Source organism: Bos javanicus, chromosome 1 (assembly GCF_032452875.1).
Source record: "Bos javanicus breed banteng chromosome 1, ARS-OSU_banteng_1.0, whole genome shotgun sequence".
Lineage (NCBI taxonomy): Eukaryota > Metazoa > Chordata > Mammalia > Artiodactyla > Bovidae > Bos > Bos javanicus.
The window spans coordinates 139538381-139551376 of NC_083868.1; positions in this window are offsets into that span (position 1 = coordinate 139538381).

Sequence of the window (12996 nt, forward strand, 5' to 3'; positions counted from 1 at the left end):
GTCTTCCGATCCATGAACATGGTATATTTCTCCATCTCTTTGTGTCCTCTTTGATTTTTCACCAGTGTTTTATAGTTTTCTATATATAGGTGTTTTGTTTCTTTAAGCAGATATATTCAAAGTATTTTGTTTTTTTCGTTGCAATGGTGAATATAATTGTTTCCGTAATTTCTCTTTCTGTTTTCTCATTGTTAGTGTATAGGAATGCAAGGGATTTATGTGTGTTGATTTTATATCCTGCAACTTTACTATATACATTAATTAGCTCTTGTAATTTTCTGGTGGAGTCTTTAGGGTTTTCTATGTAGAGGATCATGTCATCTGCAAATAGTGAGAGTTTTACTTCTTTTCCAATCTGGATTCCTTTTATTTCTTCTTCTGCTCTGATCGCTGTGGCCAAAACTTCCAAAATTATGTTGAATAGTAGTGGTGAGAGTGAGCACCCTTGTCTTGTTCCTGACTTTAGGGGAAATGCTTTCAATTTTTCACCATTGAGGATAATGTTTGCTGTGGGTTTGTCATATATAGCTTTTATTATGTTGCGATATGTTCCTTCTATTCCTGCTTTCTGGAGGGTTTTTATCATAAATGGATGTTGAATTTTGTCAAAGGCTTTCTCTGCATCTATTGAGATAATCATATGGTTTTTATCTTTCAATTTGTTAATGGGGTGTATTACACTGATTGATCTGTGGATACTGAAGAATTCTTGCATCCCTGGGATAAAGCCCACCTGGTCATGATGTATGATTTTTTAAATATGTTGTTGGATTCTGATTGCTAGAATTTTGTTAAGGATTTTTGCATCTATGTTCATCAGTGATATTGGCCTGTAGTTTTCTCTTTTTGTGGCAACTTTGTCAGGTTTTGGTATTATGGTGATGGTGGCCTCATAGAATGAGTTTGGAAGTTTACTTTCCTCTGCAATTTTCTGGAAGAGTTTGAGTAGGATGGGTGTTAGCTCTTCTCTAAATTTTTGGTAGAATTCAGCTGTGAAGCCGTCTGGTTCTGGGCTTTTGTTTGCTGGAAGATTTCTGATTACAGTTCCAATTTCCATGCTTGTGATGGATCTGTTAAGATTTTCCATTTCTTCCTGGTTCAGTTTTGGAAAGTTGTACTTTTCTAAGAATTTGTCCATTTCTTCCAAGTTGTCCATTTTATTGGCAAATAGTTGCTGATAGTAGTCTCTTATGATCCTTTGTATTTCTGTGTTGTCTGTTGTGATTTCTCCATTTTCATTTCTAATTTTGTTGATTTGATTTTTCTCCCTTTGTTTCTTGATGAGTCTGGCTAATGGTTTGTCAATTTTATTTATCTTCTCAAGCTTTTAGCTTTGTTGATTTTTGCTATGGTCTCTTTTGTTCCTTTTGCATTTATTTCTGCCCTGATTTTTAAGATTTCTTTCCTTCTACTAACCCTGGGGTTCTTCACTTCTTCCTTTTCTAGTTGCTTTAGGCGTAGAGTTAGCTTATTTATCAGATTTTTTTTTCTTGTTTCTTGAGGTAAGCCTGTATTGCAATGAACCTTCCCCTTAGCACTGCTTTTACAGTGTCCCATAGGTTTTGGGTTGTTGTGTCCTCATTTTCATTCGTTTCTATGCATATTTGATTTCGTTTTGATTTCTTCTGTGATTTGTTGATTATTCAGCAGCGTGTTGTTCAGCCTCCATATGTTGGAATTCTTAGTAGTTTTTCTCCTGTTCAGTTCAGTCGCTCAGTCGTGTCCGACTATTTGCGACCCCATGTATCACAGCATGCCAAGCCTCCCTGTCCATCACCAACTCCCAGAGTTCACTCAGACTCATGTCCATCAAGTCAGTGACGCCATCCAGCCATCTCATCCTCTGTCATCCCCTTCTCCTCCTGCCCTCAATCCCTCCCAGCATCAGGGTCTTTTCCAATGAGTCAACTCTTTGCATGAGGTGGCCAAAGTACTTGAGTTTCAGCTTTAGCATCAGTCCTTACAAAGAACACCCAGGGCTGATCTCCTTCAGAATGGACTGGTTGGATCTCCTTGCAGTCCAAGGGACTCTTAAGAGTCTTCTCCAACACCACAGTTCAAAAGCATCAATTCTTTGGCACTCAGCCTTCTTCACAGTCCAACTCTCACATCCATACATGACCACAGGAAAAAACATAGCCTTGACTAGACGAACCTTTGTTGGCAAAGTAATGTCTCTGCTTTTGAATATGCTATCTAGGTTGGTCAGAACTTTCCTTCCAAGGAGTAAGCGTCTTTTAATTTCATGGCTGCAGTCACCATCTGCAGTGATTTTGGAGCCCAGAAAAATAAAGTCTGACAGTGTTTCCACTGTTTCTCCATCTATTTGCCATGAAGTGATGGGACCAGGTGCCGTGATCTTCGTTTTCTGAATGTTGAACTTTAATCTGACTTTTTCACTCTCCACTTTCACTTTCATCAAGAGGCTTTTGAGTTCCTCTTCACTTTCTGCCATAAGGGTGGTGTCATCTGCATAGCTGAGGTTATTGATATTTCTCCTGGCAATCTTGATTCCAGCTTGTTTCTTCCTGCCCAGCGTTTCTTATGATGTACTCTGCATAGAAGTTAAATAAACAGGGTGACAATATACAGCCTTGATGTACTCCTTTTCCTATTTGGAACCAGTCTGTTGTTTCGTGTCCAGTTCTAACTGTTGCTTCCTCACCTGCATGTAGATTTCTCAAGAGGCAGATCAGGTGGTCTGGTATTTCCATCTCTTTCAGAATTTTCCACAGTTTATTGTGATCCACACAGTCAAAGGCTTTGGCATAGTCAATAAAGCAGAAGTAGATGTTTTTCTGGAACTCTCTTGCTTTTTCCATGATCCAGCGGATGTTGGCAATTTGATCTCTGGTTCCTCCGCCTTTTCTAAAACCATCTTGAACATCTGGAAGTTCACGGTTCACATATTGCTGAAGCCTGGCTTGGAGAATTTTGAGCATTACTTTACCAGCGTGTGAGATGAGTGCAATTGTGTGGTAGTTTGAGCATTGTTTGGCATTGCCTTTCTTTGGGATTGGAATGAAAACTAACCTTTTCCAGTCCTGTGGCCACTGCTGAGTTTTCCAAATTTGCTGGCATATTGAGTGCAGCACTTTCACGGCATCATCTTTCAGGATTTGAAAGAGCTCAACTGGAATTCCATCACCTCCACTAGCTTTTTCGTAGTGATGCTTTCTAAGGCCCACTTGACTTCACATTCTAGGATGTCTGGCTCTAGGTCAGTGGTTACACCATCGTGATTATATGGGTCATGAAGATCTTTTTTGTACAGTTCTTCTGTGTATTCTTGCCACCTGTTCTTAATATCTTCTGCTTCTGTTAGGTCCATACCATTTCTGTTCTTTATCAAGCCCATCTTTGCATGAAATGTTCCCTTGGTATCTCTAATTTTCTTAAAGAGATGTCTAGTTTTTCCATTCTGTTGTTTTCCTCTATTTCTTTGCACTGATTGCTGAAGAAGGCTTTCTTATCTCTTCTTGCTATTCTTTGGAACTCTGCATTCAGATGCTTATATCTTTCCTTTTCTCCTTTGCTTTTCACTTCTCTTCTTTTCACAGCTATTTGTAAGGCCTACCCAGACAGTCATTTTGCTTTTTTGCATTTCTTTTCCACGGGGATGGTCTTGATCCCTGTCTCCTGTACAGTATCACGAACATCTGTCCATAGTTCATCAGGCACTCTATCTATCAGATCTAGGCCTGTAAATCTATTTCTCACTTCCACTATATAATCATAAGGGATTTGATTTAGGTCATACCTGAATGGTCTAGTGGTTTTCCCTACTTTCTTCAATTTAAGTCTGAATTTGGCAATAAGGAGTTCATGATCTGAGCCACAGTCAGCTCCCAGTCTTGTTTTTGCTGACTGTATAGAGCTTCTCCATCTTTGGCTGCAAAGAATATAATCAATCTGATTTCAGTGTTGACCATCTGGTGACGTCCATGTGTAGAGTCTTCTCTTTTGTTGTTGGAAGAGGGTGTTTGTTATGATCAGTGCATTTTCTTGCAAAACTCTATTAGTCTTTGCCCTGCTTCATTCCGTATTCCAAGGCCAAATTTGCCTGTCACTCCAGGTGTTCCTTGACTTCCTACTTTTGCATTCCAGTCCCCTATAATGAAAAGAACATCTTATTTTGGGTGTTAGTTCTAAAAGGTCTTGTAGGTCTTCATAGAACCGTTCAACTTCAGCTTCTTCAGTGTTACTGGTTGGGGCATAGACTTGGATTACTGTGGTATTGAATGGTTTGCCTTGGAAACGAAAAGAGATCATTCTGTCGTTTTTGAGATTGCATCCAAGTACTGCATTTCGGACTCTTTTGTTGACCATGATTGCTACTCCATTTCTTCTGAGGGATTCCTGCCTGCAGTAGTAGATATAATGGTCATTTGAGTTAAATTCACTCATTCCAGTCTATTTTAGTTTGCTGATTCCTAGAATGTCGACATTCACTGTTGCCATCTCTTGTTTGACCACTTCCAATTTACCTTGATTCATGGACCTGACATTCCAGGTTCCTATGCAATATTGCTCCTTACGGCATCGGACCTTGCTTCTACCACCAGTCACATCCACAGCTGGGTATTCTTTTTGCTTTGGCTCCATCCCTTCATTCTTTCGGGAGTTATTTCTCCACTGATCTCCAGTAGCATATTGGGCACCTACTGACCTGGGGAGTTTCTCCTTCAGTATCCTATCATTTTGCCTTTTCTTATTGTTCATGGGGTTCTCAAGGCAAGAATACTGAAGTGGTTTGCCATTCCCTTCTCCAGTGGACCACATTCTGTCAGATCTCTCCACCATGACCCGCCCATCTTGGGTTGTCCCACGGGCATGGCTTAGTTTCATTGGGTTAGACAAGGCTGTGGTCCTAGTGTGATTAGTTTGACTAGTTTTCTGTGAGTATGGTTTCAGTGTGTCTGCCCTCTGATGCCCTCTTGCAACACCCATCATCTTACTTGGGTTTCTCTTACCTTGGGCATAGGATATCTCGTCACGGCTACTCCCGCAAATCGCAGCCCCTGCTCCTTACCTTGGACGAGGGGTATCTCCTCACCGCCTCCCTTTCTGACCTTCAACGTGGGCTAGCTCCTCTAGGCCCTCCTGCGCCCCCGCAGCCACAGCTCCTTGGACGTGGGGTTGCTCCTCTCGGCTGCCCCCCCTGACCTCGGACATGGGGTAACTCCTCTTGGCCTCTGCCCTTCGGGCATGGGGTCCTCCCGGCTTCTGCCCCTGACCTCAGACATGGGGTAGCTCCTCTCGGCCGCACTTAGTGCGCCGGTCATCGCAGCCACCTGGATTGAGATTTAATCTTACTGCATTGTGGTCAGAAGAGATGCTTGGAATGATTTCAATTTTTTTGAATTTACAAGGCTAGATATATGGCCCAGGATCTGATCTATCCTGAAGAAGGTTCCATGTGCACTTGAGAAAAAGGTGAAATTCATTGTTTTGGGTGAAATGTCCTATAGATATCAGTTAGGTCTAACTGGTCTATTGTATCATTTAAAGTTTGTGTTTCCTTGTTAATTTTCTGTTTAGTTGATCTATCCAGAGGTGTGAATGGGGTAGTAAAGTCTCCCACTATTATTGTGTTATTATTATTTTCCCCTTTCATACTTGTTAGCATTTGTCTTACATATTGCGGTGCTCCTATGTTGGGTGCATATATATTTATAATTGTTATATCTTCTTCTTGGATTGATCCTTTGATCATTATGTAGTGTCCTTCTTTGACTCTTTTTATGGCCTTTGTTTTAAAGTCTATTTTATCTGATATGAGTATTGCTATTCCTGCTTTCTTTTGGCTTCTGTTTGCACGGAATATCTTTTTCCAGCCCTTCACTTTCAGTCTGTATGTGTCCCTTGTTTCAAAGTGGGTCTCTTGTAGACAACATATATAGGGGTCTTGTTTTTGTATCCATTCAGCAAGTCTTTGTCTTTTGGTTGAGGCATTCAATCCATTTACATTTAAGGTAATTATTGATAAGTATGATCCTGTTGCCATTTACTTTATTGTTTTGGGTTCAAGTTTATACACCCTTTCTGTGTTTCCTGTCTAGAGAAGATCCTTTAGCATTTGTTGGAGAGCTGGTTTGGTGGTGCTGAATTCTCTCAGCTTTTGCTTATTTGTAAAGCTTTTGATTTGAATAAGATCCTTGCTGGGTACAGTAATCTGGGCTTAGGTTATTTTCTTTCATCACTTTAAGTATGTCTTACCATTCCCTTCTGGCCTGAAGAGTTTCTATTGAAAGATCAGCTGTTATCCTTATGGGAATCCCCTTGTGTGTTATTTGTTGTGTTTCCCTTGTGGCTTTTAATATTTGTTCTTTGTGTTTGACCTTTGTTAATTTGATTAATATGTGTCTTGGGGTGTTTTGCCTTTGGTTTATCCTGTTTGGGACACTCTAGGTTTTTTGGACTTGGCTGACTATTTCCTTCCCCATTTTAGGGAAGTTTTCAACTATTATCTCAAGTATTTTCTCATGGCCTTCCTTTTTGTCTTCTTCTTCTGGGACTCCTATGATTTGAATGTTGGGGCATTTAACATTGTCCCAGAGGTCTCTGAGGTTGTCCTCATTTCTTTTAATTCTTTTTTCTTTTTCCTCTCTGTTTCATTTATTTCTACCATTCTATCTTCTACCTCACTAATCCTATCTTCTGCCTCCGTTATTCTACTGTTGGTTCCCTCCAGAGTGTTTTTGATCTCATTTATTGCATTATTCGTTATATATTGACTCTTTTTTATTTCTTCTAGGTCCTAGTTAAACCTTTCTTGCATCTTCCCGATCTTGTTTCCAGGCTATTTATCTGTAACTCCATTTTGTTTTCAAGATTTTGGATCATTTTCACTATCATTATTTGGAATTCTTTATCAGGTAGATTCCCTATCTCTTCCTCTTTTATTTGGTTTGGTGGTCATTTATCCTATTTTTTTACCGGCTGGGTATTTCTCTGCCTTTTCATCTTGTTTATATTGCTGTGTTTGGTGTGGCCTTTCCGTATTCTGGCAGTTTGTAGTTCCTTTTTATTGTGGAGGTTCCTTGCTGTGGGTGGGGTTGGACGTATGGCTTGTCGAGGTTTCCTGGTCAGGGAAGCTTGTGTCAGTGTTCTGGTGGGGGAGCTGTATTTCTTCTGTCTGGAGTGCAATGAAGTGTCCAGTAATGAGATTTGAAATGTCAGTGGGTTTGGTGTGACTTTGGGTAGCCTGTATATTGAAGCTCAGGGCTATGTTCCTGTGTTATTGAAGAATTTGCATGGTATGTCTTGCTCTGGAACTTTTTGGCCTTTGGGTTGTGCTTGGTTTCAGTGTAGGTATGGAGGCATTTGATGAGCTCCTATCGATTAATGTTCCCTGGAGTTAGGAATTCTCTGGTGTCGTCAGGATTTGGACTTAAGCCTCCTGCTTCTGGTTTTCAGTCTTATTCTTACAGTAGCCTCAAGACTTCTCCATCTATACAGCACCGATGATAAAACATCTAGGTTAATGATGAAAAGTTTCTCCACAGTGAGGGACACCCAGAGAGATACACAGAGTTACATGGAGAAGAGAAGAGGGAGGAGGGAGATAGAGGTGACCAGGAGGAGAAGAGGGGGAATCAAAGGGGAGAGAGCAATCTAGCCAGTAATCACTTCCCTGTGTGCTCTCCACCATCTGGATCCCTCAGAGATGTTCACGGAGTTACACAGAGAGGAAAAGAGGGAGGAAGGAACCAGAGGTGGCCAGGAGGATAAAAGGGGGAATCAAAAGGAGAGAGAGAGATCCAGCCAGTAATCAGTTCCCTAGGTTTTCTCCACAACCTGGAACACACAAAGAGATTCACAGAGTTGGGTAGAGAAGAGAAAGGGGAGGGAGGAGATAGAGGTGACCTGGTGGAGAAAAAGGAGACTCCAAAGGGGGAGAGAGCAGTCAAGCCAGTGATCTCGCTCCCAAGTAAAAATGGGTACTGAAGACTGGGTTCTTAAAGGTACAAAATTGATAAAAAATACCAAAAAGCAAAGATTACAAATCTAGCATAGAGGTTAGATTCTCAAAAATACAGTATTAAAGGAAAAAATAAAGTCACAAAAATTATAAAAAAATATATATATACATATATATATATATGAAGTTTGCTTTAAAAATTGGGCCTTTTTTTTTTTTCAAAGTAATGGTAGGTTATAAGAATAAAAATTAAAGGAGTAATAGAGGACTTAAAAATAAAAAAAATTTTTTAATTAAAAAAATGATAATAGAAAAAATATATCTAGGACTTTCTCTGGAGTTTTTGTGGACAGTGTGGGGTCAGTTCATTTTCAGATAGTTCCTTGATCTGGCTTACACTTCTCGAGATCTATAGGCCCCTTCCTATGTAGTCAGTGCTAACTGCAGGGTTTTAATCCTTTGCACCTGTCACTTCCAAAGCGGTTCCCTCTGTTTATTTTAGCTTCTTCTGTTTGCTGGCCTCTTCAGTGTCTAATTTCCGCCCTGGCACAAGGGGGTGGTGGTGGTCACTTTTTTAGGCTCACTTGTTCAGTCATGCTATGGGGATGGAGGAACACTGCAAACAAATATTACTGGCATGTGTGGGGAGTGCTCCCAGTGTCTCGGCGACACTGGGTTTGCCCCTGCTCACGGCGTGTGTGCTTTCCCAGTCAGCACTGCTCAGGCTCTAGGTTGCTCTGGCGGGAACTGTCTGAGGCTGGCCCTGGGTTGTATGCACTTCCCAGGTCTAAGCCACTCAGGTTCAGGTACTAGGGTACTCCACAAAGGCACAGACTCAGTTGGGCCTGAGTTTTGTGCCCTTCCCAGGTCCGAGCAGCTCAGGTGACAAGGTGCTTGGCGAGCGTGGTCACTGCGACTTATTGCCTCCCCCGTCCCTGCTGCCCGGTTTTCTGGGTGTATAACCAGAGCGCCTTCTCAGGTGTGCTGTTTGTCTCTCCTGGGGAGCTGATCTCTGGCTGCAACCCTCCTGGCAGATGTTGACGGTTCAGAATCCCAAGGAGTCTTGGTTAGCAATGAAGCCTGCTTGCAGTTTGGTAGATCATGCCTCTCTGGGGCTGCGATTGCCCCTTCCAGCTCTGGCTACCCTCACCTGCCTGTCTCTGGTGGGGGATGGGCCAGTCTGTAGCTGGCTAGCTCTGCTCAGTCCTTTGTTCTGTGAGCGGGCCTGGCAGTGTCTTCAGTTCAGTTCAGTTCAGTCGCTCAGTCGTGTCCGACTCTTTGCGATCCCATGAATCGCAGCATGCCAGGCCTCCCTGTCCATCACAAACTCCCAGAGTTCACTCAGACTCACGTCCATCGAGTCAGTGAGGCCATCCAGCCATCTCATCCTCTGTAGTCCCCTTCTCCTCCTGCCCCCAATCCCTCCCAGCATCAGAGTCTTTTCCAATGAGTCAACTCTTCGCATGAGGTGGGCAAAGTACTGGAGTTTCAGCTTTAGCATCAGTCCTTCCAAAGAAATCCCAGGGCTGATCTCCTTCAGAATGGACTGGTTGGATCTCCTTGCAGTCCAAGGGACTCTCAAGAGTCTTCTCCAACACCACAGTTCAAAAGTATCAATTCTTCAGCACTCAGCTTTCTTCACAGTCCAACTCTCATATCCATACATGACTACTGGAGAAACCATAGCCTTGACTAACTGGCCCTTTGTTGGCAAAGTAATGTCTCTGCTTTTGAATATGCTATCTAGGTTGGTCATAACTTTTCTTCCAAGGAGTAAGCGTCTTTTAATTTCATGGCTGCAGTCACCATCTGCAGTGATTTTGGAGCCCCCTAAAAATAAAGTCTGACACTGTTTCCACTGTTTTCCCATTTTTTTCCCATGAAGTGATGGGACAAGATGCCATGGGTTAGGGCTTTTGGCAGGATAGCTATCCCACAGTCTGAGTTGCTATCTCAAGCTAGTTCACTCAGATTGCCCTCGTGGCATTCAGACCTTTACCCTAAGCAATGCAGCCCACCCCTCCCTGTCCAACCCCTGCTTGCTAGTGGCGGATGCAAGCGTCTCCATTGCTTCTCTGCTGGGAGTTGCCTTTAGGCACATAATCTGTGGGTTTTAATTATTTATTTATTTTTCCTCCCGGTTATGTTGCCCTCTGAGGTTCCAAGGCTCACCACAGACTCGCAGGTGAGAGTGTTTCCTGGTGTTTGGAAACTTCTCTCTTTTTTAAGACTCCCTTCCCAGGATGGATCTCTGTCCCTACCTCTTTTCCTCCCTTTTTATCTTTTATATTTTGTCCTACCTCCTTTTGAAGACAATGGGCTGCCTTTCTGGGTGCCTGATGTCCTCTGCCAGCATTCAGAAGTTGTTTTGTGGAATTTGCTCAGTGTTCAAATGTTCTTTCGTTGAATTTGTGGGGGAGAAAGTGGTCTCCCCGTCCTATTCCTCCGCCATCTTAGGACCGCTTCCCTCCTGGTTAGGTTTAGATGTTCCAGCATTCACTGGAGATGTCCAGGGGAGCATGTCCCTGTGTGAATGATGTGCGCTATGTTGAGAAGTCAGTATGGTCAGAAGTTAGCATACAGCATGAAAGTAAGTGTTAATTGTTCTGTCCTGCCTGACTCTTTGCAACCCTATGGACTATTACCCACCAGGTTCCTCTGTCCATGGGGATTCTCCAGGCAAGAATACTGGGGTGGGTAGCCATTCCCTTCTCCAGGGGATCTTCCCGACCCAGGGATCGAACCCCAGTCTCTTGCATTGCAGGCAGATTCTTCACCGTCTAAGCCACCATGGTAGCCCAGTATACAGCATAATAATGTGTACTATGCAGAGAAGTTAGAGCTGACTCTCAACAGCTGAAAGTCCAAGGGGTCATTTTTTAAGAGTTCTTGGGTTTCTTATGTGTCATAAAACTTCATTGTTCTGGAATAATCCCCTCAATAAAATACTTACATGAAAGTACAAAATACAGAATATACTGATGCAGGTTTATATACACTCTGGCCATGCCCTGAGGGCTGAAGCACTCTATTTTTTCTGAGGTGGCTGGGGTCATCCAAACTCAGCCCTCCTCCCTAACCTGACCTAGCTAACTCTAACCCTCTCTAGCTGAAAGATTGTCTCTGTGGTGCCCCTCAGAGCGTGAAGCTCTTTATTATTTGGGAAGGTGTGGTCCTATCTATTTATAGGAATGAGCAGCCACACTTATTCCAATCTGTAGGGCCATAGCTTTGTCTTCTTAGGACCACATGGGCCAACCTGGCTCTAGCCAGAATCTCCTCACTATCTCTTGTATTGGCAGGTGGGTTCTTTACCACTAGTTCCACCTGGGGAGCCAACATACACCAAACTCTGAGCTAATTTCAGCCACTTTCTCTGAGCTCAGAATATCAGTTCCCAAACCCTTCACCTTGGTCCATGAGAACCTTATTTAAGGCTTCAGGAAACTGCTGATGGCCTGAAAAACCTCACTGGCTCAGTCATTCTAATTGGTAGTGAATTCCCTGGGAGCACCATTTTTCAAGCTTCAAAGAACTTCTAATCAGCTCTCTAATTTGCATGAGGGCCCAGGGACCATCCCACGGATGCTGGTTCCACCAGCTTCTTGAACTAGATGTGCAGGACTCCTTGCTGGCAGCTGTTCTCTAACACAAATGAGAAGTAGGCAACACACCCACCTCCTGTGATCACCAATGAAGGGAAGGATCTTTCCATGCCTCCCACAACACCTGAGACCCAACCTAACAGCATAAGGGGAGTTTTCTCCATCACTCCAGCCCCTCTGCACTCTCTGCCCTTGGTCCCTCCTCCCACCTGTCTATCCAGCAAGTATGGTTCAAGCATCCACTCTGTGCCAGGGTGAACTTGTGCTGGGGATGTGCTGGCCTGCCCTGAAGTCCCTGAGGTTCTGGAAGGGGAGACAAGCACACACAAGGGAGCAGATGGTCTTGGCAGTGCCAAGGGGCAGAAGGGTAGAGTCATGTGATAGGGAGTGATGAAGGTGGAGCATGTGGGCACTAGTGGTGTTCAGGGGAGGCCTGTCTGGTAGGTGGTACCCAAGTAGGATCTGAGTAAAGCCCGGGAGAGTCCCAGGGATATCTGGAGGAGGAACATTCCAGACAGAGGGAAGAGGAGGGGCCCAGACCCTGCCGTGGGAGTGACCTTGACCTGATCAAGAGACACAGGAAGTCGACTTTGGCCAGAGTCCCCACTCTACATGTAGTGAAGCCTTCCAGTCTAAGAAACGGCCCTTTTCCATGGGGCCATCACTGATAAACGTCTTCTGTAGGATCTGTGGGGTGCTGGGTTCCCTACCTTCCTATTAGAGCAGTGCTTTGCAATTAGGGGCAACTTTGCTTCCTTTGGGACACGAACCAGTGTCTGGAGACAGGTGTGTGTGTGTGTGTGTGTGTGTGTGTGTGTGTGTATTCGCACACACACCAGCATGCCTGGCAATGCCTGGCATCTAGTGGGGAGAGGCCAGGTTTCCTGCTAAATACCCCACAACACACAGGATGGTCCCCACAGCAGAGTTCTCTGAGCCAAAGTGTCCACTGCGCCGGGGTTGGGCGCTCTGGTTTGGGTCCGGATGGCGTGGGACTGGCAGTCACGTCCCTGGTGCAGAGAGGAGTGGAGGCGGGGGTGGGGGGTGGACACAGTGCCAGAGATGCCTCTGCTTCAGCGAAACCCTTTCTTCAAGTGGAGCGTAGTGCACTGCACTTACGGCGGGGTGGGGGAAGGGCGGAGGGGGAATCCACCCCAGGGTGACAGGCACAGCAGCCAGAATCCCCCACCTTCCCCCCACCCCCCTCGCCCCTCCTGGAGCTCAGCAAACACCAGCTAGCGTCAGGGCCTCAGCCAGGGGGAACTGGGATCCATCCAGAAGGTGGTGCTTCCCCTTTCCGGACAGGTGTGTCCAATGCTACGCGATTTGTGTACACAGACCACAGTCACCACGTGGTAGTGCTGAGCCACCGAGAGGCAAATTCCAGTCTCAGCCTTCGCTCTGCTTTTTCAGCATTCTCATCTCAGGGGAACACTGGCCTCCACCCCGGGTTCCATGTCCCCAGGC